This window comes from Balaenoptera musculus, chromosome 16 (genome assembly GCF_009873245.2).
Source record: "Balaenoptera musculus isolate JJ_BM4_2016_0621 chromosome 16, mBalMus1.pri.v3, whole genome shotgun sequence".
NCBI lineage: Eukaryota > Metazoa > Chordata > Mammalia > Artiodactyla > Balaenopteridae > Balaenoptera > Balaenoptera musculus.
In genome coordinates, this window is record NC_045800.1 from 41,837,192 (window position 1) to 41,863,618 (window position 26,427).

A 26,427-nucleotide genomic window follows, 5' to 3' on the forward strand; every position below is an offset into this window, starting at 1 on the left:
TGACATAACACTTTAGATGGTCTCTAATGTCTATGATCTTGATAACAGATGGACTTTAGATAAAAAGGATCTGAGGGTTCTCCCTCCTACCCCTCCTTTTTACTCAAATGGGACCTTAATAGGTTTCCCTCCAATGTGAGACACTACATCCAGGGAAGGTCCTTCCTGACCTAAATACCTGACAAATACCTGGCATTGACATTCCTGTTGATCAGTGATGCTCTCAGAGAAAGATCTTGATCAAAAAGGGGAAATGTAATATTAATAAACAGAAACCTCAATTAAATAGAATTGGGAGACAAGAAGGGGGAGCTCCTATGCCCTGTGAAGATAGCAGAGCTCAGCAGGAAAAAGAAAGACTACTCTTCTTCCCTGGAAAGGACTCATCCAACAAAAAGGCATGGACTCTTAGTTTCCTATATCCCTCCTAACTTCCTTTCCCCTCTATAAAAGCATTCTCCTTCCCTTGCCGTGTTGGGTACTTGTTCATGGCTCATCATGCTTGCAGACACCAAATTGCAATTCTCTGTTGATCCCAAATAAATCTGTCATTTCTGCAGGAATACTTAACAGTCTGTTTATTTCAGGTCAACATTCTGAAGATTTGTGTTTTCTTACATATTTAATATTTAAATTTGAGATAGAAAAACATGAAGACTTCCAATTTTCCTCTAAATATTGTTCTTTCAAACTTGTTTTTAAATTGCATAAAAAAGGGCCATAGCTACCTGAATATATTGCTTTAATATGAATCTTAAGCATCTGAATGAATGTTAATATTTGGTCATAATTAACATATATTTCTATCTTTTTAGTACTTATTCATAGAAAAAGCAAAATGTGCAATGGTTTTTTTAATATCACATTATATGAACTATTGAAAAAAACTGTGACTTTTTATTGACATGCTCTGTTATCTCAAGGCTAAAATAATATTCCACAATATCTGAATTCTTGTGTTTCTTCACACATGACTTTTGTAAAAATTTTACAGAAAAAGAAATAATAATGTGTTTGTATAATTTCTAAAGTTAACAATATACAAAAAATTTCTGTATTAATAAAATTTATAAATTCAGTAACTTCATACTTTTCCATTTTAAGAATACTATATATTTATTTATCCAAAATCATTATCTTTTGGTGTTGAGAGTCTCCTCCCCATATATATCTAGTTAACTCAAATAAGCATATTTTATTTAAATAAGTGTTCCCACTCATAATTATTTCCCTTAGGATACTCAAGAGTATAGTTAGATAAAATTTCCTGTACATTTCTTTTTATTAAAATTTTTCTTTTGGCTTTCTATAAAGTCTTACCAGCTTGCTGTCCAGTTGTAGTGTAAGATAGCACATTCTTCCCTACTCTTTTTCCTTCACTGCAGGAAAAAGTATTTGTTTTAGTAGTAAGTAGAGAATAGAAATCTATTATCTCAGCTAATTTGATGAGTGAAATTGTTCCTGGGTTTTAATTTCCACCATTTTACTACATTTTGTGTTTGGATTAGAATATATATTTTTTGAAGCCAGGAGTTTTGTCATGTTGTGTTCTTTGCTGTACTCCAGATTCTTGAGTGATAAATGGTATGTAGAAAGACCCAACACTATGATGGTAAACACTTTTGGCCAAATTACTTTTTATTAGAAAGAAGAGCAATACAAGCAAAGAATACAAAGGCCTGAGACAAATGGAAATATGATTTCTCCCAGCTTTTGTGTTTTGATTCCATGACATGCTTACACTTATAGCTACTATGATTCTGTTAATCCACGTGTATATGCTTTAACAAGTTGAATTGGAGGATTTTTTTTTTTTTAATAGTCATTTGAGTTTATTTCTCTACTGTTCATCTCCTGGTGCATAACAAATACCTCAAAACTCAGTGGCATACAGCAGTAGTATTTCTTATATTGTTTATGCATCTGTGGGTCAGCTGAGGTGGCTCTACTCAATGCATTTCTCATTTTTCTGGCAGAAGCTACACAAGCCACGTTATTCTCATTGTGATGACAGAAGGGCAAGAGAGCAAGTATATGTCAAGCTTATGCTGAAATCACATCCACTAACATCTCATTGACCAAATCATGTCATATAGCCAAGCCCAACATCAATGGGATATGGAAGCATTCTCTGTCCACAGTAGGAGAGAAAGGTAAGCAAATGTTTACTGATAAATATTCAAACTATCATGGTCGCTAAGCCAGTTATACATGCTATTTGAAATTACATAATTTAATTGTGTTGTGCAAATCAAGCACATATAACACTGGAAAGAGTTGTTTTATGAAAACTTAATTCAGTGCATTGAGCTGACTCAGTAAAGGCAAATAGAAAAATTTCTGTTGATGGAGGTATGGCTGACTTTGTTGTAAAATATTAGAGGGTGGGGACTGCTGCAGCTGCAGCCAGGGCCATCGGGGTGGAGGACGGGAGCCAGGCCCACCAAGAGGTGACCAGCTGGGGGTGGCTGTCCACACAAACCCTGGGCCCACTGAGGTGGGCCTTCAGCAGGTAACATGAGGCAGGTGTCCTGGGCCAGGGGAGGGGCCCTGGTGCCCCCCAACACCAGGGCCAGGGGCTCTCTTAGGCCCAGGCAGAGCTCTCTGGAAGTCCCAAGGGGCAGGTGTGGGCCCTGGTCACGCCTCATGGGCTGTTTCTGGGAAAAAGATCTCACGGCATCGCTGCACCGGGTCCTGAAGGGACACCACACTGTGGCCAACAGTCCAGGGGTCTGTGTAGATCTCAAAGTCGTTCCCACCGGGGCTGGTCTTGTTCTCAAAGAAGTGGATGGTGTCGAAGCAGTCCTGGTCCAGGCTGTCCAGGCAGTAGCGCTTGTCCCAGCCCTCAGGGAAGATGTCAAAGGAGAAACAAAGTTCTAGATGATTCTGTCCTCAGATTGCTTTTCAATAATATTTAACTTCTCACTCCACTTAAAAAAAAAAAAAACAGAAAACTAATTTATAAATGATGAGTGACCCTAGTTAATGTAAAATAATATAGCATTCCAACTGGGGACTTAACAGCCCTAGAATGGCCTTGGCAGTACATCAAATAGTATGTTTGTATTTGTGTGTGTTTGTTTAAATTTAAAATAAAATGTTTAAAGTATTTATGAATTGAGATTTGTTACTTTCTAGGTTAACTTGCTTTTTAGTTAACTGAAAAATTATTGCCCATGATCATATCAGAGATAAAAACCTTCTGGTATTAAAAAGGGAGACTTAATTATTCAAAAGAAAAAATAGATTTTAGCACAAGTTTACACCTTTAGCTAAGTACCAAATCTTCAGAAACTCACTTGACCCCTCTCCTCTTAAGGACAAGACGATTAAATTAGAATAGCAGTTGCAAGTGAATAGAATTCCCAATGAGATTTGTAGCACTTTGATCTCTTTATTACTCTGGGAACATTAGCAAAACAGCCTTTTCTAAATGTCTTCTTTCACTAGATCACCTGCTAATCAGTATGTTCAAACAAAGGCACTGTTAAAAGAAATTGACCAAATCTTGTCCTGGCTCAAGAGACCCTCATTTAAAATTGAAGCTTAAGTCTAGATGCTCAGCTGCTTGAAGTCACTTTTGCTTACTTGTCATGAGTTCGTTGAGAAGCTAGTCTTAGCCCTGGGAAAGCTACCCAAGAGGAATATGCATGGTTTATGTTTCAAATTGAATTTAAGCTTTAAAAATTAATTGTTCCAGATATATTTTCTTGGCTTTATTTTTAATATTTTCCCATAGAACATATCCCACGACCCCTATTTTGATATTCTCTGTACTAATAACTGACAGGTTTGGTTAGGGTCACTTTCTGCATGTTTTCAATGGCTTCCTGCTCTTTTTTTAAAAGAAATTACCTCCTCAATTTTCTTTGTCCAAACTGCTTTAGTAGAACCTATTCTTTTGAACAAAAAACTACTGTCTCTTTTCACAAGTTTTCATTCCATTATTTAATATTGAACTGAAGATATGATTACTGTATCTTCCCAAGTAACTAGTGCTTTCCAAGGAGACCAAACATTATGGATCAATTTATTTCAGATTCTTCAGTTTCTCTTCTTTGCTGATAATATAATTTCTTTGTTGGCGAATAACTACTTACTCATACTCTGTCAGCTTCATCATCTTGAATACAATCACACTCTTACTATGCAGGTTTCATCTAGAAATCTTTTATTCCATTTCCCTGACACTGCTGGTTAAATGCTTTGTAAACATACAAACTTTACCACTCAAAATAGATCTTCCATTGTAAAGAAAGCCTTTCACAGATCCAGATATCATGATGGGATTAAATTTTTTTTTTTACAAGTCTACTGTTTTATGTTGTCATAAAACCTGGGATGAGGAAATGATATTTACAAAAAACCCCACATATTGACTGTTCACATACACATATATACTCTTTTTTTTTGTTTTTTTTTGTTTTTTTTTTTTTTGTTTGTTTTGTTTGTTTTTTTATACTGCAGGTTCTTATTAGGCATCAGTTTCATACACATCAGTGTATACATGTCAATCCCAATTGCCCAATCCAGCACACCACCATCCCCACCTCACCGCAGTTTTCCCCCCTTGGTGTCCATATGACCATTCTCTACATTTGTGTCTCAACTTCTGCCCTGCAAACTGGCTCATCTGTACCATTTTTCTAGGTTCCGCATACATGCATTAATATACGATATTTGTTTTTCTCTTTCTGACTTACTTCACTCTGTATGACAGTCTCTAGATCCATCCATGTCTCAACAAATGACTCAATTTCGTTCCTTTTTATGGCTGAGTAATATTCCATTGTATATATGTACCACAACTTCTTTATCCATTCGTCTGTTGATGGGCATTTAGGTTGCTTCCATGACCTGGCTATTGTAAATAGTGCTGCAATGAACATTCGGGTGCATGTGTCTTTTTGAATTACGGTTTTCTCTGGGTATATGCCCAGTAGTGGGATTGCTGGGTCATATGGTAATTCTATTTTTAGTTTTTTAAGGAACCTCCATACTGTTCTCCATAGTGGCTGTATCAATTTACATTCCCACCAACAGTGCAAGAGGGTTCCCTTTTCTCCACACCCTCTCCAGCATTTGTTGTTTGTAGATTTTCTGATGATGCCCATTCTAACAGGAGTGAGGTGATACCTCATTGTAGTTTTGATTTGCATTTCTCTAATAATTAGTGATGTTGAGCATCTTTTCATGTGCTTCGTGGCCATCTGTATGTCTTCTTTGGAGAAATGTCTATTTAGGTCTTCTGCCCATTTTTGGATTGGGGTGTTTGTTTCTTTGATATTGAGCTGAATGAGCTGTTTATATATTTTGGAGATTAATCCTTTGTCCGTTGATTCATTTGCAAATATTTTCTCCCATTCTGAGGGTTGTCTTTTCGTCTTGTTTATGGTTTCCTTTGCTGTGCAAAAGCTTTGAAGTTTCATTAGGTCCCATTTGTTTATTTTTGTTTTTATTTCCATTACTCTAGGAGGTGGATCAAAAAAGATCTTGCTGTGATTTATGTCAAAGAGTGTTCTTCCTATGTTTTCCTCTAAGAGTTTTATAGTGTCCAGTCTTATATTTAGGTCTCTAATCCATTTTGAGTTTATTTTTGTGTATGGTGTTAGGGAGTATTCTAATTTCATTCTTTTACATGTAGCTGTCCAGTTTTCCCAGCACCACTTATTGAAGAGACTGTCTTTTCTCCATTGTATATCTTTGCCTCCTTTGTCATAGATTAGTTGACCATAGGTGCGTGGGTTAATCTCTGGGCTTTCTATCTTGTTCCATTGATCTATGTTTCTGTTTTTGTGCCAGTACCATACTGTCTTGATTACTGTAGCTTTGTAGTATAGTCTGAAGTCTGGGAGTCTGATTCCTCCAGCTCCATTTTTTTCCCTCAAGACTGCTTTGGCTATTCGGGGTCTTTTGTGTCTCCATACAAATTTTAAGATGATTTGTTCTAGCTCCGTAAAAAATGCCATTGGTAATTTGATAGGGATTGCATTGAATCTGTAGATTGCTTTGGGTAGTATACTCATTTTCACAATGTTGATTCTTCCAATCCAAGAACATGGTATATCTCTCCATCTGTTGGTATCATCTTTAATTTCTTTCATCAGTGTCTTATAGTTTTCTGCATACAGGTCTTTCGTCTCCCTAGGTAGGTTTATTCCTAGGTATTTTATTCTTTTTGTTGCAATGGTAAATGGGAGTGTTTCCATAATTTCTCTTTCAGATTTTTCATCATTAGTGTATAGGAATGCAAGAGATTTCTGTGCATTAATTTTGTATCCTGCAACTTTACCATATTCATTAATCAGCTCTAGCAGTTTTCTGGTGGCAGTTTTAGGATTCTCTATGTATAGTATCATGTCATCCGCAAACAGTGACAGTTTTACTTCTTCTTTTCCAATTTGTATTCCTTTTATTTCTTTTTCTTCTCTGATTGCCGTGGCTAGGACTTCCAGAACGATGTTGAATAATAGTGGTGAGAGTGGACATCCTTGTCTCGTTCCTGATCTTAGAGGAAATGCTTTCAGTTTTTCACCATTGAGAATGATGTTTGCTGTGGGTTTGTCATATATGGCCTTTATTATGTTGAGGTAGGTTCCCTCTATGCCCACTTTCTGGAGAGTTTTTATCAGAAATGGGTGTTGAATTTTGTCAAAAGCTTTTTCTGCATCTATTGAGATGATCATATGGTTTTTATTCTTCAATTTGTTAATATGGTGTATCACATTGATTGATTTGCGTATATTGAAGAATCCTTGCATCCCTGGGATAAATCCCACTTGATCGTGGTGTATGATCCTTTTAATGTGTTGCTGGATTCTGTTTGCTAGTATTTTGTTGAGGATTTTTGCATCTATATTCATCAGTGATATTGGTCTGTAATTTTCTTTTTTTGTAGTGTCTTTGTCTGGTTTTGGTATCAGGGTGATGGTGGCCTCATAGAATGAGTTTAGGAGTGTTCCTTCCTCTGCAATTTTTTGGAAGAGTTTGAGAAGGATGGGTGTTAGCTCTTCTCTAAATGTTTGATAGAATTCACCTGTGAAGCCATCTGGTCCTGGACTTTTGTTTGTTGGAAGATTTTTAATCACAGTTTCAATTTCATTACTTGTGATTGGTCTGTTCATATTTTCTGTTTCTTCCTGATTCAGTCTGGGAAGGTTATACCTTTCTAAGAATTTGTCCATTTCTTCCAGGTTGTCCATTTTATTGGCATAAAGTTGCTTGTAGTAGTCTCTTAGGATGCTTTGTATTTCTGCGGTGTCTGTTGTAACTTCTCCTTTTTCATTTTTAATTTTATTGATTTGAGTCCTCTCCCTCTTTTTCTTGATGAGTCTGGCTAATGGCTTATCAATTTTGTTTATCTTCTCAAAGAACCAACTTTTAGTTTTATTGATCTTTGCTATTGTTTTCTTTGTTTCTATTTCATTTATTTCTGCTCTGATCTTTATGATTTCTTTCCTTCTGCTAACTTTGGGTTTTGTTTGTTCTTCTTTCTCTAGTTTCTTTAGGTGTAAGGTTAGATTGTTTACTTGAGATTTTTCTTGTTTCTTTAGGTAGGCTTGTATAGCTATAAACTTCCCTCTTAGAACCGCTTTTGCTGCATCCCATAGGTTTTGGGTCGTCGTGTTTTCATTGTCATTTGTCTCTAGGTATTTTTTGATTTCCTCTTTGATTTCTTCAGTGATCTCTTGGTTATTTAGTAACGTATTGTTTAGCCTCCATGTGTTTGTCCTTTTTACGTTTTTTTCCCTGTAATTCATTTCTAATCTCATAGCGTTGTGGTCAGAAAAGATGCTTGATATGATTTCAATTTTCTTAAATTTACTGAGGCTTGATTTGTGACCCAAGATGTGATCTATCCTGGAGAATGTTCCGTGCGCACTTGAGAAGAACGTGTAATCTGCTGTTTTTGGATGGAATGTCCTATATATATCAATTAAATCTATCTGGTCTATTGTGTCATTTAAAGCTTCTGTTTCCTTATTTATTTTCATTTTGGATGATCTGTCCATTGGTGTAAGTGAGGTGTTAAAGTCCCCCACTATTATTGTGTTACTGTCGATTTCCTCTTTTATAGCTGTTAGCAGTTGCCTTATGTATTGAGGTGCTCCTATGTTGGGTGCATATATATTTATAATTGTTATATCTTCTTCTTGGATTGATCCCTGGATCATTATGTAGTGTCCTTCCTTGTCTCTTGTAACATTCTTTATTTTAAAGTCTATTTTATCTGATATGAGTATAGCTACTCCAGCTTTCTTTTGATTTCCATTTGCATGGAATATCTTTTTCCATCCCCTCACTTTCAGTCTGTATGTGTCCCTAGGTCTAAAGTGGGTCTCTTGTAGACAGCATATATATGGGTCTTGTTTTTGTATCCATTCAGCCAGTCTATGTCTTTTGGTTGGGGCATTTAAACCATTCACGTTTAAGGTAATTACCGATATGTATGTTCGTATGACCATTTTCTTAATTGTTTTGGGTTTGTCTTTGTAGGTCCTTTTCTTCTCTTGTGTTTCCCACTTAGAGAAGTTCCTTTAGCATTTGTTGTAGAGCTGGTTTGGTGGTGCTGAATTCTCTTAGCTTTTGCTTGTCTGCAAAGCTTTTGATTTCTCCATCAAATCTAAATGAGATCCTTGCCGGGTAGAGTAATCTTGGTTGTAGGTTCTTCCCTTTCATCACTTTAAGTATATCATGCCACTCCCTTCTGGCTTGCAGAGTTTCTGCTGAGAAATCAGCTGTTAACCTTATGGGAGTTCCCTTGTATGTTATTTGTCGTTTTTCCCTTGCTGCTTTCAATAATTTTTCTTTGTCTTTAATTTTTGCCACTTTGATTACTATGTGTCTCGGCGTGTTTCTCCTTGGGTTTATTCTGTATGGGACTCTCTGCGCTTCCTGGACTTGGGTGGCTATTTCCTTTCCCATGTTAGGGAAGTTTTCGACTATAATCTCTTCAAATATTTTCTCTGGTCCTTTCTCTCTCTCTTCTCCTTCTGGGACCCCTATAATGCGAATGTTGTTGCGTTTAATGTTGTCCCAGAGGTCTCTTAGGCTGTCTTCATTTCTTTTCATTCTTTTTTCTTTAGTCTGTTCTGCAGCAGTGAATTCCACCATTCTGTCTTCCAGGTCACTTATCCGTTCTTCTGCCTCAGTTATTCTGCTATTGATTCCTTCTAGTGTAGTTTTCATTTCAGTTATTGTATTGGTGATCTCTGTTTGTTTGTTCTTTAATTCTTCTAGGTCTTTGTTAATCATTTCTTGCATCTTCTCAATCTTTGCCTCCATTCTTATTCCGAGGTCCTGGATCATCTTCACTATCATTATTCTGAATTCTTTTTCTGGAAGGTTGCCTATCTCCACTTCATTTAGTTGTTTTTCTGGGGTTTTTTCTTGTTCCTTCATCTGGTGCATAGCCCTCTGCCTTTTCATCTTCTCTATCTTTCTGTAACTGTGGTTTTTGGTCCACAGGCTGCAGGATCGTAGTTTTTCTTGCTTCTGTTGTCTCCACATATATACTCTTTATCCTAAAATGAGTCTTTCCTAATGATTCCAAACAACTACCTCTATACAAAAAGAAAAAAAAAAAACCTGAAAAGTCTTTGATATGATACCCTTTACTCTCTTCCTGTAGTAAGGTTTTACTACCTTATTACTGTCTAGAATTGGTGAAGCATTTAAAATGTAGCAGGAAAGAATTGTGTTGGTCCTTATGCCCTATGGCGAATCACTTTTATTTATTTTTCTATAAGATATTTTTCAGAAGTCAACATGTGCAACTAAAATTATTGTAGAAATAAATGGCAATTCTGACTTGAAGCTGAATTCCTTAGAAAATTGTGGGTGAAGTGGGAAACTGAAATAGAGTAGTCCTTATAGTTTGAATTTTCTAAATTTATTGATCATTGGTTTTTCTTCCACATGGACAGGCAGGGGGATAACCACTTACAAAAATAGTCAGGCAGTTACATAAAATATTCAGTGAGACCAAAAATCAATTCAGTAATTTTTATTATATAAACTAATGTCTCATGACCATTATAGTCAAACTTAGAATCATCCTAGTCTTTGTTTAAGTAAAAATACCCACTGTATATGGGTGTGTTAATTAATAAATGAGTTGTGTTTGTTGCAAGAGTTCTTTCTTGAAATGTTGGAAAACAAAAAAACTTTAGCCCAACAAATTCAACTAAGTACTCTAATAAATAATGGCAAGGAAGTGTGGAACAGTGGAACACATCCTATGCACTGGACATCAACCTGGGTCCTAATCCAGATTCTGCTACAAACTGGCTGTATGAACTTTAGCAAGTGCTTTCTTCTCTGATTTTTCACTGGGGAATAAAATTTTAAAAGAGTTGAACTCCCAGGTCTCTTTCAGAGCTAAAATTCTAGGATTTTACCTGATGTAAAATATTCTCAAGCATTCTTTTCCAAAAAAAAAAAAAAAAAAAAGGCTCCTTAAAAAAATTCAAACACTTTAGAGAAATAGCTGTGCAACATTTTTTTTTTTTTTTTGGTAAAACCTTCAAGAAAAAAGGACTCTCTATTTAATGTTTTAAAAAAATTAACCAACTATATATTACAGATTAAAAAAGAAGGATATTTACCTTGAAGTGTTGCCTATGACTTAACAGTATCAGAATGCTCTTGGCTTGCTGAAGGAGTGTGGGCTGAAATGCCTGGGCCCTAAGCACATTGCCCTCTCCATACATGGTTTGGCCAAAAGAGGTAAATCCTATCCTCAAATACACTCCTCTGTTTGTTGCCATTATTTTCTGGCCATCTGCATTTATGATACATTTCTGTGAATTTTTAGAGCTTTTCCTCTGCCTTTGTTCTTTGAGATTTTTAACTCACTGAGGAAAAATAGCCTGGGTTATTATTCTTTAGTGAATGACATGTGGTGATGAGCAGTATGCAGGACTGGTAAGGCTGACATAGTCCAGGGCTTTGCTGCTAGGGAGCCTGTCTTGTGACTTGCTATCTAAGTGTGGTTCAGAGCAGGAATTTCTGAAACTGTGTGAGAAATGAGATGTGTCTTCTGTCATAGTGGCCAGGACCTTAAAAAAGTTAGAGACCATGACCATTCCATGGAGCCTGAACTTGAGCTTTCTATTGTCTTTCCAAAGGATATTGCTGTTTTAAATTCTGTTTTCTACTTTCTTTGCTGCACTTGTAAGAGTAGCTCTTTATCTTTGAGCATCCTCCCATCCCTTTCTCAGTCTGAGGAGCAGCATCCACAGTTGAGATTATATTCCAATTTTTCTTAGTTCTTGAAGTTTAAAATTTGACAGCTAAGTATCTGGGGGAAATACTTCCGAAAGGAATCTTTGGTCTGTAAGAATGCTAAGTTGGAATCATATATATATATGTGTGTGTGTATATATAAATTTTTTTTTCAGGAAAAAAAAAAAAAAGAAGGATATTTAAAACTTAAAATGTAGAAGTCTTCTAATTATTCCAGGTATTAAACTCGGAGTTCAACTGTTTCTGTAAAATGGTATTGGCCCATGAATGTTAGCTGCAGCTGCCACATGAGAGCAGGGGGAGCTCTAATACTGTTTTCTGTTTGTTCCCTATGGACTTAGGAAAGACGTTCATTTATAATTTGGTTGTGAAAATTAATATTTAAATGTGATATGCTTCAGATATGATAGCATTACCAAAAAGAACTTGCTGGTTCAAAGTGTCATTATAACATTTTGTCAGCCATCTTCATTAAATTCATCTTTGGAGAAGTATGATTATTCAAAACTTCTATGAACTATAGGAAAACAAGATGTGTGTGAATATATGTGTGTGTCTGTGTGTGTGTGTGTATGTCCAATTTAAAGATGATGACATTAATTTGTCAACATGTTCATAATCTTTTAAAGTGGTCACATAAGCAAATTTACTGTCTAGTTGGAATATTTTTTTTCTCTTTTTTTCTAGAATACTTTTCATTATGGCTTAGCTTAATTCCACATAGAATTTATCTAATATTATTAAGTGGGAATATTGTTTTTTTCTGGATAGAATTATCTAAAGGTGAGCACAGAGAGATTAAGTGAGAGTATCTCCATGAGCTAAAATCTTATATATCCAGATATACTACAGATTATTCTGTTATCAGGGATCAAGATGAATACTAAGATGGCAAGATATTAATTTCTTGTGCTTTGAAAACAAAGACTTGAATATGAAAAATAAGATGACCATTGAAACAGAAATAGAGAAAATAATCTGTGAAGTTCTCCATATCCTTTCCCTTATACTAATCCCTAAAGATATTAATCTTTTGCAGTGTAGCAGGCCCTATGTGGCCAGCAACTTTGCCTATCCCTTGTCTAAACCATTGCTTCTCAAAAGTTAATATGAATTGTTGGTATGCAATATTAATATAGAGATCATATTAAAATGCAGAGTCTGATTCAGTAGGCCTGGAATGAAGCTTTCACAACTGAATTTATGAAAACCCTGGGGGGCAGCTAATGCTGCTGCACCATGGACATGCTTTGATGTAGCAGGAAGGTACACCATATCTAGGCTTGGACCATATAAATATCCTATGCCCCAAATCTACACTGTCCTTCTTATTTTTCTGTCAGCTGAAAATGACCGTTGAAGCCACGTGTTTTAATATGGTAGAGTATTCATCAGGCTGGGTCTCTGTGTGACTGGAACAGATTTCTCTAATGCTGATTGGGAATAACCAATTGGATTTATGGAATTGAGAAATAAACCTTTATTGAAATTTGGGGGTTATCTGTTGTATCAGCTAAACTTATTTTACAAATATATGTATAATGAGATTATTTTTACAAATAAAAGTTTATACTTTTTTTTGCTTTTGTAAGAAATGATATGTGATAAATTCTAAAAGTAGAATTTCTACTCAAAATGGAATACAAATTTCAAATGATATTACCTAATTGAAATTTTAAAATACTATATCAAGTTGCAAACCTAAAATGAAAGAAAATATCTATTTTCCAAAATTCTCACCTCTGTTAGGTAATCTTAAGTTTTTGTGTGTTTTAAAAATTTTTTAATTAAGGTAAAAAACATAGCAAAAAATTCACCATCTTAACTGGTTTTAAGTGTACAGTTCAGTAGTATTAAGTATATTCACATTGTTAAACAACAGATCTCCAGAACTTTTTTATTTTGCAAAAATGAAATCTGTACCATTTAATAGCTCCCCGTATCCCCCTTTTCCCAGTCCCTGGTCCGCCATTTTTCTTTCTCTTTCTGTGAATTTGACTGCTTTAGATACTTCAAATAAGTGGAATCATTCAATATTTGTCTTATTGTGACTGACTTATTTTACTTAGTATAATGTCCAAGATGTATACATGTTGTAGAAAGTAACAGGATTTCTTTCCTTTTTAAAGCTGAATAATACTCTATTGTATGTATATACTGCATTTGATTTATCTAAATAATTTTTAAACTTTATCAGATTGACAACTACAGAACAATAAAGTAATTTTCATTAGTAAATATTTATTCATAATGATTATAGTACTTTTTAAAAAATAATTTTCATTGGAGGATAGTTGATTTACAATGTTGTGTTAGTTTCTGCTGCACAGCAAAGTGAATCAGTTATACATATACATATATCCAGTCTTTTTTTTTCCCCCCCATGGGATGTTCTTCTTTTTTTTTCTTTTTTAAGCATCTTTATTGGAGTATAATTGCTTTAAAATGTTGTGTTAGTTTCTGCGGTATAACAAAGTGAATCAGCTATACATATACAGATATCCCCATATATCCTCCCTCTTGCGTCTCCCTCCCACCCTCCCTATCCCACCCCTCTAGGTGGTCACAAAGCACTGAGCTGATCTCCCTGTGCTATGCGGCTGCTTCCCCCTAGCTATCTATGTTAAATTTGATAGTATATATAAGTCCATGACACTCTCTCACTTCGTCCCGGCTTACCCTTCCCCTTCCCCATGTCCTCAAGTCCATTCTCTACATCTGCATCTTTATTCCTGTCCTGCCCCTAGGTTCTTCAGAACCTTTTTTTTTTTCTTTAGATTCCACATATATGTGTTAGAATACAGTATAGGTTGTTCTCTTTCTGACTTACTTCACTCTGTATGACAGTCTCTAGGTCCATCCACCTCACTACAAATAACTCAATTTCGTTTCTCTTTATGGCTGAGTAATGTTCCATTGTATATATGTGCCACATCTTCTTTATCCATTCATCTGTCGATGGACACTTAGGTTGCTTCCATGTCCTGGCTATTGTAAAGAGAGCTGCAATGAACATTGTGGTACATAACTCTTTTTGAATTATGGTTTTCTCAGAGTATATGCCCAGTAGTGGGATTGCTGGGTCATATGGTAGTTCTATTTTTAGTTTTTTAAGGAACCTCCATACTGTTCCCCATATTGGCTGTATCAATTTACATTCCAACCAACAGTGCAAGAGGGTTCCTTTTACTCCACACCCTCTCCAGCATTTATGGTTTGTAGATTTTTTTGATGATGGCCATTCTGACCGGTGTGAAGTGATACCTCATTGTAGTTTTGATTTGCATTTCTCTAATAATTATTGACATTGAGCATTCTTTCATGTGTTTGTTGGCAATCTGTATATCTTCTTTGGAGAAATGTCTATTTAGGTCTTCTGCCCACTTTTGGATTGGGTTGTTTGTTTTTTTGATATTGAGCTGCATGAGTAGATTATAAATTTTAGAGATTAATCCTTTGTCAGTTGCTTCATTTGCAAATATTTTCTCCCATTCTGAGGGTTGTCTTTTTGTCTTGTTTACGGTTTCCTTTGCTGTGAAAGCTTTTAAGTTTCATTAGGTACCATTTGTTTATTTTTGTTTTCATTTCCATTTCTCTAGGAGGTGGGTCAAAAAGGATCTTGCTGTGATTTATGTCATAGAGTGTTCTGCCTATGTTTTCCTCTAAGAGTTTTATAGTGTCTGGCCTTCCACTTAGTTCCTTAATCCATTTTGAGTTCAATTTTATGTATGGTGTTAGGGGGTGTTCTAATTTCATTCTTTTACATGTAGCTGTCCAGTTTTCCCAGCACCACTTATTGAAGAGGCTATCTTTTCTCCATTGTATTTTCTTACCTTATCAAACATAAGGTGACCATATGTGTGTGGGTTTATCTCTGGGCTTCTATCCTGTTCCATTGATATATATTTCTGTTTTTCTGCCAGTACCATACTGTCTTGATTACTGTAGCTTTGTAGTATAGTCTGAAGTCCGGGAGCCTGATTCCTACAGCTCCGTTTTTCTTTCTCAATATTGCTTTGGCTCTTCAGGGTCTTTTGTGTTTCCATACAAATTGTGAAATTTTTTGTTCTACTTCTGTGAAAAATGCCATTGGTAGTTTGATAGGAATTACACTGAATCTGTAGATTGCTTTGGGTAGTATAGTCATTTTCACAATGTTGATTCTTTCATTCCAAGAACATGGTATATCTCTCCATCTGTTTTTAATTTCTTTCATCAGTATCTTATAGTTTTCTGCCTACAGGTCCTTTGTCTCCTTAGGTAGGTTTATTCCTAGGTATTTTATTCTTTTTGTTGCAATGGTAAATGGGAGTGTCTCCTTAATTTCTCTTTCAGCTTTTTCATCATTAGTGTATAGGAATACAAGAGATTTCTGTGCATTAACTTTGTATCTTGCCACTTTACCAAATTCATTGATGAGCTCTAGTAGTTTTCTGGTTGCAGGTTTAGGATTCTCTATGTATAGTATCATGTCATCTGCAAACAGTGACAGCTTTACTTCTTCTTTTCCAATTTGGATTCCTTTTATTTCTTTTTCTTCTCTGATTGCTGTGGCTAAAACTTCCAAAACTATGTTGAATAATAGTGTTGAGAGTGGGCCACCTTGTGTTGTTCCTGATCTTAGAGGAAATGGTTTCAGTTTTTCACCATTGAGAACATTGTTGGCTGTTGGTTTGTCATATATGGTCTTTATTATGTTGAGATAAGTTCCCTCTATGCCTACTTTCTGGAGGAATTTTATCATAAATGGGTGTTGAATTTTGTCAAAAGTTTTTTCTGCATCTATTGAGGTGATCATATGGTTTTTTCCTTCAATTTGTTATTATGGTGTATCACATTGAATGATTTGCATATATTGAAGAATCCTTGCATCCCTGGGATAAACCCCACTTCATCATGGTGTATGATCCTTTTAATGTGCTGTTGGATTCTGTTGGCTAGTATTTTGTTGAGGATTTTTACATCTGTGTTCATCAGTGATATTGGCTTGTAGTTTTCTTTCTTTGTGACATCTTTCTCTGGTTTTGGTGTCAGGGTGATGGTGGCCTCGTAGAATGAGTTTGGGAGTGTTCCTCCCTCTGCTCTATTTTGGAAGAGTTTGAGAAGGATAGGTGTTAGCTCTCTAAATGTTTGATAGAATTCACCTGTGAAGCCATCTGGTCCTGGGCTTTTGTTTGTTGGAAGATTTTTAATCACAGTCTCAATTTCAGTGCTTGTGATTGGTCTGTTTATATATTCTATTTCTTCCTGGTTCAGTCTCGGAAGGTTGTGCTTTTCTAAGAATTTCTTCCAGATTGTCCATTTTATTGGCATATAGTTACTTGTAATAATCTCTCATGATCCTTTGTATTTCTTTAGTGTCAGTTGTTACTTCTCCTTTTTCATTTCTATTTCTATTGATTTGAGTTTTCTCCCTTTTTTTCTTGATGAGCCTGGTTAATGGTTTATCAATTCTGTTTATCTTCTCAAAGAACCAGCTTTTAGTTATATTGATCTTTGCTATTGTTTCCTTCATTTCTTTTGCATTTATTTCTGATCTGATCGTTTTGATTTCTTTCTTTCTGCAAACTTTGGGGTTTCTTTGTTCTTCTTTCTCTAATTGCTTTAAGTGTAAGGTTAGACTGTTTATTTGAGATCTTTCTTGTTTCTTGAGGTAGGATTGTATTGCTATAAACTTCCCTCTTAGAACTGCTTTTGCTGCATCCCATAGGTTTTGGGTCATCTTGTTTTCATTGTCATTTGTTTCTAAGTACTTTTTGTTTTCCTCTTTTTCTTCTTCAGTGATCTCTTGGTTATTAAGTAATGTATTGTTTAGCCTCCATGTGTTTGTATTTTTTACAGATTTTTTCCTGTAATTGATATCTAGTCTCATAGCGTTGTGGTCAGAAAAGATACTTGATATGATTTCAATTTTCTTAAATTTACCAAGGCTTCATTTGTGACCAAAGATATGATCTATTCTGGAGAATGTTCCATGAGCACTTGAGAAGAAATTTTATTCTGTTGTTTTTGGATGGAATGTCCTATAAATATCAATTGAGTCCATCTTGTTTAATGTATCATTTAAAGCTTGTGCTTCCTTATTTATTTTCATTTTGGATGATGTGTCCATTGGTGAAAGCGGCATGTTAAAGTCCCCGACTATGATTGTGTTACTGTCGATTTCCCCTTTTATGGCTGTTAACATTTGCCTTATGTATTGTGGTGCTCCTATGTTGGGTGCATAGATATTTACAATTGTTATATCTTCTTCTTGGACTGATTCCTTGGTCATTATGTAGTGTCCTTTGTCTCTTGTAATAGTCTTTATTTTAAAGTCTATTTTGTCTGATATGAGAATTCCTACTCCAGCTTTCTTCTGATTTCCATTTGCATGGAATATCTTTTTCCATCCCCTCACTTTCAGTGTGTATGTGTCCCTAGGTCTGAAGTGGGTCTCTTGTAGACAGCATATATATGGGTCTTGTTTTTGTATCCATTCATCCGGCCTATATCTTTTGGTTGAAGCATTTAATCCATTTACATTTAAGGTAGTTATCGATATGTATGTTCCTAGTACCATTTTCTTAATTGTTTTGGGCTTGTTATTGTAGGTCTTTTCCTTCTCTTGTGTTTCCCGCCTAGAGAAGTTCCTTTAGCATTTGTTGTAAAGCTGGTTTGGTGGTGCTGAATTCTCTTAGCTTTTGCTTGTCTGTAAAGGTTTTAATTTCTCCGTTGAATCTGAATGAGATCCTTGCTGGGTAGAGTAATGTTGGTTGTAGGTTTTTCCCTTTCATCCCTTTAAATATGTCCTGCCTCTCCCTTCTGGCTTGCAGTTTCTGCTGAAAGTTCAGCTGTTAACCTTATGGGGATTCCCTTGTATGTTATTTGGGTTTTTTTTCCCTTGCTGCTTTTAATATTTTTTCTTTGTATTTAATTTTTGATCATTTGATTAATATGTTCTTGGCATGTTTCTCCTTGGATTTATCCTGTATGGGACTCTCTGTGCTTCCTGGACTTGATTAACTATATCCTTTCCCATATTAGGGAAGTTTTCAGCTATAATCTCTTCAAATATTTTCTCAGTCCCTTTCTTTTTCTATTCTTCTTCTGGGACCCCTATAATTCGAATGTTGGTGCGTTTAATGTTGTCCCAGTGGTCTCTGAAACTGTCCTCAATTCTTTTCATTCTTTTTTTCATTCTTTTTTCTTTATTCTTCTCTGTGGTAGTTATTTCCACTATTTTATTTTCCAGGTCACTTATCCGTTCTTCTGCCTCAGTTATTCTGCTATTGATTCCTTCCAGAGAATTTTTGATTTCATTTATTGTGTTGTTCATCATTCTTTATTTGCTCTTTAGTTCTTCTGGGTCCTTGTTAAACGTTTCTTGTATTTTCTCCATTCTGTTTCCAAGATTTTAGATCACCTTTACTATCATTACTCTGAATTCTTTTTCAGGTAGAATGCCTATTTCCTCATCATTTGTTTGGTCTGGTGGGTTTTTACCTTGCTCCTTCATCTGCTGTATGTTTCCGTCTTCTCATTTTGCTTAACTTACTGTGTTTGGGGTCTACTTTTCGCAGGCTGCAGGTTTGTAGTTCCCGTTGTTTTTGGTGTCTGCCCCCAGTGGCTTAGGTTGGTTCAGTGGGTTGTGTAGGCTTCCTGGTGGAGGGGACTAGTACATGTGTTGTGGTGGATGAGGCTGGATATTGTCTTTCTGTTAGGCAGAACCACGTCCTGTTGTGTGTTTTGGTGTGTCTGTGACCTTATTATGATTTTAGGCAGCCTCTGTGCTAATGGATGGGGCTGTGTTCCTGTCTTGCTAGTTGTTTGGCATAGGGTGTCCAGCACTGTAGCTTGCTCGTCGTTGAGTGAAGCTGGGTCCTAGTGTTGAGATGGAGATCTCTGGGAGAGCTTTCGCCATTTGATATTACGTGGAGCCAGGTGGTCTGAACTCGGCTCTCCCACCTCAGAGGCACAGGCCTGACACCTGGCCTGAGCACCAAGACCCTGTCAGCCACATGGCTCAGAAGAAAGGGGAGAAAAAAAGAAAAAAAGAAAGAAAGAAAAAATAAAATAATATAAAGTTATTAAAATAAAAAATAAAAAATAATTATTAAAAATAAAAACAATTAAAAAATAATAAAAACAGAAAAAAATAGAAAGAAAGAAAGAAGAGAACAATCAAACCAAAAAACAAATCCACCAGTGATAACAAGCGCTAAAAACTATACTAAAAAAAAAAGAAAAATGGACAGACAGAGCCCTAGGACAAATGTTAAAAGCAAAGCTATACAGACAAAATCACACAAAAATGCATACACATACACACTCCCCAAAAGAGTAAAAGGAAAAATATATATATATATCGTTGCTCCCAAAGTCCACCACCTCAATTTTGGGATGATTCATTGTTTATTCAGGTATTCCAAAGATGCAGGGTACATCAAGTTGATTGTGGAGATTTAATCCACTGCTCCTGAGGCTGCTGGGAGAAATTTCCCTTTCTCTTCTTTGTTTGCACAGCTCCTGGGGTTTAGCTTTGGATTTGGCCCTGCCTCTGCGTGTAGGTCTCCTGAGGGCATCTGTTCTTCACCCTGATAGGACAGAGTTAAAGTAGTAGCTGATTATGGGGCTCTGGCTCACTCAGGCCAGGGGGAGGGAGGGGTATGGAATGCGGGGCAAGCCTGCAGCAGCAGAGGCCAGCATGACATTGCAACAGCCTGAGGTGCACCGTGTGTTCTCCCAGGGAAGTTGTCCCTGGATCACGGGACCCTGCCAGTGGCAGGCTGCACAGGCTCCCAGAAGGGGAGGTGTGGCTAGTGACCTGTGCTTGCACACAGGCTTCCTGGTGGCTGCAGCAGCAGCCTTAACGTCTCATGCCCGTCTCTGGTGTCTGCGCTGATAGCCGTGGCTTGTGCCCATCTCTGGAGCCGTTTAGTCGGTGCTCTGAATCCCCTCTCCTTGCGCACCCCAAAACAATAGTCTCTTGCCTCTTAGACAGTTCCAGACTTTTTCCTGGACTGCCTCCCAGCTAGCCGTGGTGCACTAGCCCCCTTCAGGCTGTGTTCATGCAGCCAACCCCAGTCCTCTCCCTGGGGTCTTACCTCCGAAGAAGCCGGAGCCTCAACTCCCAGCCCGCACCCATCCAGGTGGGTGAGCAGACAGGTCTCTCAGGCTGGTGAGTGCTGGTTGACACCAATCCTCTGTGCAGGAATCTCTGCACTTTGCCCTCCGCACCCCTGTGGCTGTGCTCTCCTCTGTGGCTCCGAAGCTTCCCCCCTCCGCCACCCACAGTCTCCGCCGGCGAAGGGGCTTCCTAGTGTGTGGAAAGCTTTCCTCCTTCACAGCTCCCTCCCAGTGGTGCAGGTCCTGTCTCTATTCTTTTGTCTCTGTTTTTTCTTTTTTCTTTTGCCCTACCCAGGTACTTGGGCAGCTTCTTGCCTTTTGGGAAGACAGGTCTTCTGACAGCGTTCAGTAGGTGTTCTGTAGGAATTGTTCCACATGTAGATGTATTTTTGATGTATTTGTGGGGAGGAAGGTGATCTCCACGTCTTACTCTTCTCTCCCTATCCACTCTTTTTTAGATTCTTTTCCTATGTAAGTCATTACAGAGTATTGAGTAGAGTTCCCTGTGCTATTCAGTAGGTCCTTATTAGTTATATATTTTATATATAGTAGTGTGTATATGTCAATCTCAGTTTCCCAATTTACTCCCCCCATTCTCCCCTAGTAACCATAAGTTTGTTTTCTCCATATGTGACTCTATTTCTGTTTTGTAAGTAAGTTCATTTTTTCATTTTTTTAGATTCCTCATATAAGTTGTATCATATGATATTTGTCTTTCGCTGTCTGACTTACTTCACTCAGTATGACAATCTCTAGGTCCATCCATGTTGCTGCAAATGGCATTATTCCATTCTTTTTTATGGCTGAGGAATATTCCATTGTGTATATATACCACCTCTTCTTTATCCACTCCTCTATCAATGGACATTTAGGCTGCTTCCATGTCTTGGCTATTGTAAATAGTGCTGCAGTGAACATTGGAGTGCATATATCTTTTCAAATTATGATTTTCTCCAGATACACGCCCAGGAGTGGGATTGCTAGATCATATGGTAGTTCTCTATTTAGTTTATTAAGGAACCTCCATACTGTTCTCCATAATGGTTGTACCAATTTCCATTCCCACCAACAGAGCAAGAGGGTTCTGTTTTCTCCACACCTTCTCCAGCATTTATTGTTTGTGGATTCTTGATGACGGCCATTCTGACTGGTGTGAGATAATACCTCACTGTTGTTTTGATTTACATTTCTCTAATATTAATGATGCTGAGCATCTTTTCATATGCTTTTTGGCCATCTATATGTCTTCTTTGGAGAAATGTCTATTTAGGTCTTCTGCCGAGGTTTTGATTGGGTTGTTTGTTTTTTTGATATTGAGCTGCATGAGCTGTTTGTATATTTTGGAGATTAATCCCTTGTTGGTCTCTTCATTTGCAAATATTTTCTCACAAGTACATTTTTATATTACCTAGAAATTTACCAATTTGTCAAGTGATTTACCTGTTTTTTCTTTTTTTTTTTTTGCCAATTTTTCTATTGGGTATTCTGTATTGATTTTGTATCAGTACTAACTCATTGTTCATCATTGATTTTAGCCCTTTAGGTGTTATATATTTAATATCATCATCACAGTTTAAAATAAATATATAGTCACATCTGTCAATATTTTCTCATATTGTTTCTAGACAACAGTTTCTTTGGTTTCATATATGAAGAAGATAATTTAGGCTCCATGATTTGATTTTCAAATAAGCCCTGAAATTGAACATTACAGTGTCAAAAAAATCTAAAGTATTTCTACTCCTTTCCCTAGTATAAAACTGAATAAATAATAATTCAATAAATACATGATTCATTAAAATTTGAACCAATGTAATGTTTCATGAATAATACTTAGAAATTCCTAGTAACACTTTTACTCAACAACCCACACACATTTTCCTAAACATCAATTCTTTTTCATTTTGTCTTACATTGAATGTAGGATCTACTTTAAATAAGGGTTTGCAGCAAAGGGTTGGTTGTTCTCTTTTTGTGAAGTTTCAATGCAGTCATCTCTAAGAATAGCCTGGCTGCTTGATGATTTTCTGAGTGTGATTTGCTGAATCCCCCATGTTAAACTTAAACCTAATTACTCTTGTTCTGTGCCTAAAGGGAAGAGAGGACATCTGGCCATCACCTTCCACATAATTAGCCTTCATATTAGAAGATTAGAAGATTTTGCCTTCGCCTTCTGCTTATGTTGAGCTATTAAAATCCAATTCTGTTTCTTCTTACCCTGAAATTTTTAAAATGGGTAAAAACAAATTCTTCTTGCTGTGGTGGCTAGGGAATATAATAGTGGGAATAAGTTGTTAAGAATTAGGAAAGATCAGACCACAAGGGATTTTTTATAGCTAAACACAAATTCAAAAGCAAGAAATACATTTCAGCATCTGCCAAAAGGCACAGATTTATATATGATGGAAATTCCAAATAAAAAGAATTATAAACTAAGTTGGATTTGCAATATCAAAATATTTCTGTATGAGATAGGAGATGTGAATATTGTCTATCCAAATCTCTCTACTATATAACCACAAGATTTATTTCAAAACTCTCTGTTTTATGGATGACTGAATCCAAAGTTAGAAAGTATGAAGAAAATAATTTATGAAGAAGGTCAGATCATCTGGCCTTTGCAAAAATTATAAGCAGAAACAGTCTTCAGTGTTCCAAAAAGTGAAAGGAGCATAGGCAGCCAATTAAGCCAGTTTGACAAAAAAAAAAAAAAAAAAAAACACTGAAAATCAAAATGAAACAAAAAAATGTATTTCAATGAAGTACAGCTCCAAATTTATACCATTTCACTCATGGTGCATAAAATATTTGCTAATAGAGCTTGTTTGGTGAAAGGTTTGCTTAGAGAAAAAATATACTCTACTAATAAGCTTGCTCTAGTCAGGTGGGATCCCTGGGAAACAGATTCTGAGATAAAGATTAGCATGCAGAAGATCTATTAGAAGTGTTTTTAAGACTAACATCTGCAGAAGGGAAACGAAGGAAAGATTGGGCAGAGGATGAAGTAAAGCAGTGATCATGTTTCTGTGGAAGTCTGAGCCAGTGCTACAGATGAATAATCTTTAAGATGGAATAACCCTTCAAAGCTGTCCCAGATAGGGAAGAGAGTCAAGCATTTGTATTCCCACATGGATCAGTTATTGGATGCAGGCTGACACTGGAAGGGGGAATGAATTTAGGTGAATTCCAAAAGGGGATGATGGCCACGGTTTCTATAAGTAAAAAGCCAGTGGTCGCTCTGACAATAAGAAGTAACTACAGTAGTCCATCTTTCAGATATAAAACCTAATAATATTTTATTCTGAAAGTTTCTTTTTGATGTGTAAATTAAGACCTGCATTTTCCAACAAGATTACCTTTTATTATTTCTTTCAGAATTTATTCTGCTTCTTCACCCCAAGTATTTTGAAGAGACATTATTGAAGATCAATAGAGAAGAGTTTTATTTATTTATTTATTTTTTAACAACCTAGATTAACCTAGAAAATGCAAGGGTTCCAGACCAAGGCTGGGAGCATCCATAGCATGAACTGGAACAGGCATTCTCTGACTTTCCCAGCAGTCCTGGGATAACTTTTCATTAGCTTCAAACTAAGCCTCAGATTATCAGTAGCTGATCTACTGGTTAAACTAGAGAATTTACAAATTACACTGAACTTGTTGGACTGCAACTTAAAAGTCATCTTTAAGGTGATTTAAATTTTTAAAGTTTCAGTGTCCTTATTTAGAAAATGGGAATAATTATTATTTTCTTAAAAGATTGAATTTTAAAGGAAGTAACACATGTAGAACATTCAATTGTGTCTAGTATTAATATATACTAAATAATTATTAGCTATTTTATAAGGTGAGTTGAGTGAGGAATATGAGAGCAACAGATAATGATATCTAGTATTTTTTAAGGCCAAATATCAAATGTACTCTACATTTGACAGTCTGTATTTGGTATTTCTCTCTGTTACGCTCACTTGGAGGGGAACCAATCCCATGACTTTTTTAACATCAAAGATGATGCCAAACTGCTTTTTTAAAATGTATTAACATATATAAGCCTCATAGCAACACCATGAGGCAGTTATTATTATCCTCATTGTATAGATGATGAAATGAGACACATGAAGTTTAAGTAATTCCCCAGTATTTACACTATTTTTTTAATGGTGGACTAGGGATTCAACCCAAGAAGTTTGACTTCAGGGTACATATGTTTAACCATGCTATCATTTTGCCTCTACAATAGTAAATTCTCATTGCTCAGGAGTTGTGATTGACACTAGTCACTTGCTTACCATAAAATCTTACCATGACTTGATAATTCTTAATATGGGAAAAAGTATGGTTACAAGTATTGATTTGCAGAATTTGATACATTTGCTAGAGGTCCAAGTTAAACTTTAATACCTACAATTCTCTTTGGATGGGCTTGCTTTTGTTTACTTATTCTAACATGAATGTGTACAACAGATAGTATTATCTATACCCTTAAGTAGCTCAAAGATTATTTTCAACTTTGCCATTTTCTTATTCTGTCACCTGACTCAGAAAAGCTCAAAGAAGCACATTCCCTTAGATGTAGTATTTAGGACACAAATTATTTGATGACCTGGTCAAATAGCTATAGTAACATGGATAGGCTCTGTTTCAACACATATCCGGGGATGCATAGCTCCATCAAACTAAGAAATGTCAGTAATATAAGAACATGTTTTATAAATGGGGCAGTTTAGCAAAGCATTTAACAATAATTTTGCTGGAGATTGCAGTAAAGGGAACAAGAAGTTCACACATCAGGCCTGCGATACTTTTCTTGTAAACATTTACAATGAAGTGATTAAAGGATCATTTGCTTTTTATGTCTACCTTTTCACCATTTGAGGCTTTGTACACTAACTTTCAGCAGCAAATGATTATGGTTCAGAAGACAGCTACCTTTTTTTTGTAATGTATTTTTAAGGGAAGAACAGAGGGTAATTTATCTATAGTAAATACAACAGTTCAGCTTATTTGTTGGCTGGAAAATGAGATTACAACCACTAATCTGAGGTATGCATAACAAATCAAATCTGCATCTTTAATGCAAAAGATTTTTCAACAGATATATTAGAAACTATGTAGCTTTATTTAATGTTCAAAGAAACAACTTCAATTTCTGAGTTAAATATATCATTTGCAATAATTTTTAAGGCAATAAAAATTTAAATATATTACACAAAACATATTTATAAGTGTAATTATTATAATTAAATCATTCTGTTTATATGAGGTACAGGATATAAATTATAATAAGTAGCTAAATCTATAAGATTCTGAAGTTTGAAGTGGTCTTCATGTGCGATGAATACTTTCTTTTTTTACTGAAACAGCAAACTTTAGAGTTGAAATTCTGAGGTATATGTATCTATGTATGTACACTCGAAGATTAGAAGTCAGACCCCATACTCAAGGTGAAAGCCTAAGTAAAATCTCATAAAGACTATGCCCAGACTATCTTTTTAAAATAGAAGAGTTTTATTAGGATTTAACTGGGGGTTTTTTTGTAATTTTTTCTCTAGTTCTTGAATTTTGTTCTACTGCATTTTAACTTTTGGTATGTTTTGCTTTTCCCTCTCCAAATTCTTTTTGGAATCTGTTTTTGTAGAACAGCTATGGTTTTCTGAAGGTGGTGGTAGTTAAGCCTCCTACTTGTGTTGCAGTGTTGAACAGACGACATACTTGAGTTTTCCTGTCCTTGGGTTAGCTTCATGTAGGACTCTTTTCCCTCTGAAAGTTTAATAATATCCTCCATAAAACTTGTAATATTTCCATTGGATTCCATCTTTCAATTATTTATACTCTTTTCTTTGTTCCCAAATTTGGGGATTTTGCACTAGAATTTTTGTTTTTTCAAGACTCTTTAGTGTTTACTTAAGCCTAGACACTTTCTTTCAGTGAATATTTTTGATCTGGCTTCTCCAAAAGCTGTCCTTACTCTTTGATCATCTACTTGTAATCTAAACTTACACCATAAATTTCTTTAATTTTTTTGAGATATTTTGAAACATTTCCCAGTTTAATGTTCACACAGGTGATAAA

At 35.9% G+C, this 26,427-nt stretch overlaps 1 long non-coding RNA gene across 1 annotated transcript in view; it reads left to right on the forward strand.

Annotated features, from left to right (window-relative positions):
- The first annotated feature begins 2,007 nt into the window (after positions 1-2,007).
- The window catches only part of LOC118883028, a 118,062-nt gene continuing 93,642 nt past the window's right edge, over positions 2,008-26,427 (forward strand). Inside the window, exon 1 of the long non-coding RNA XR_005016913.1 lies at positions 2,008-2,153. This is a non-coding gene — a long non-coding RNA (uncharacterized LOC118883028). The remainder of the gene's footprint in view (positions 2,154-26,427) is intronic.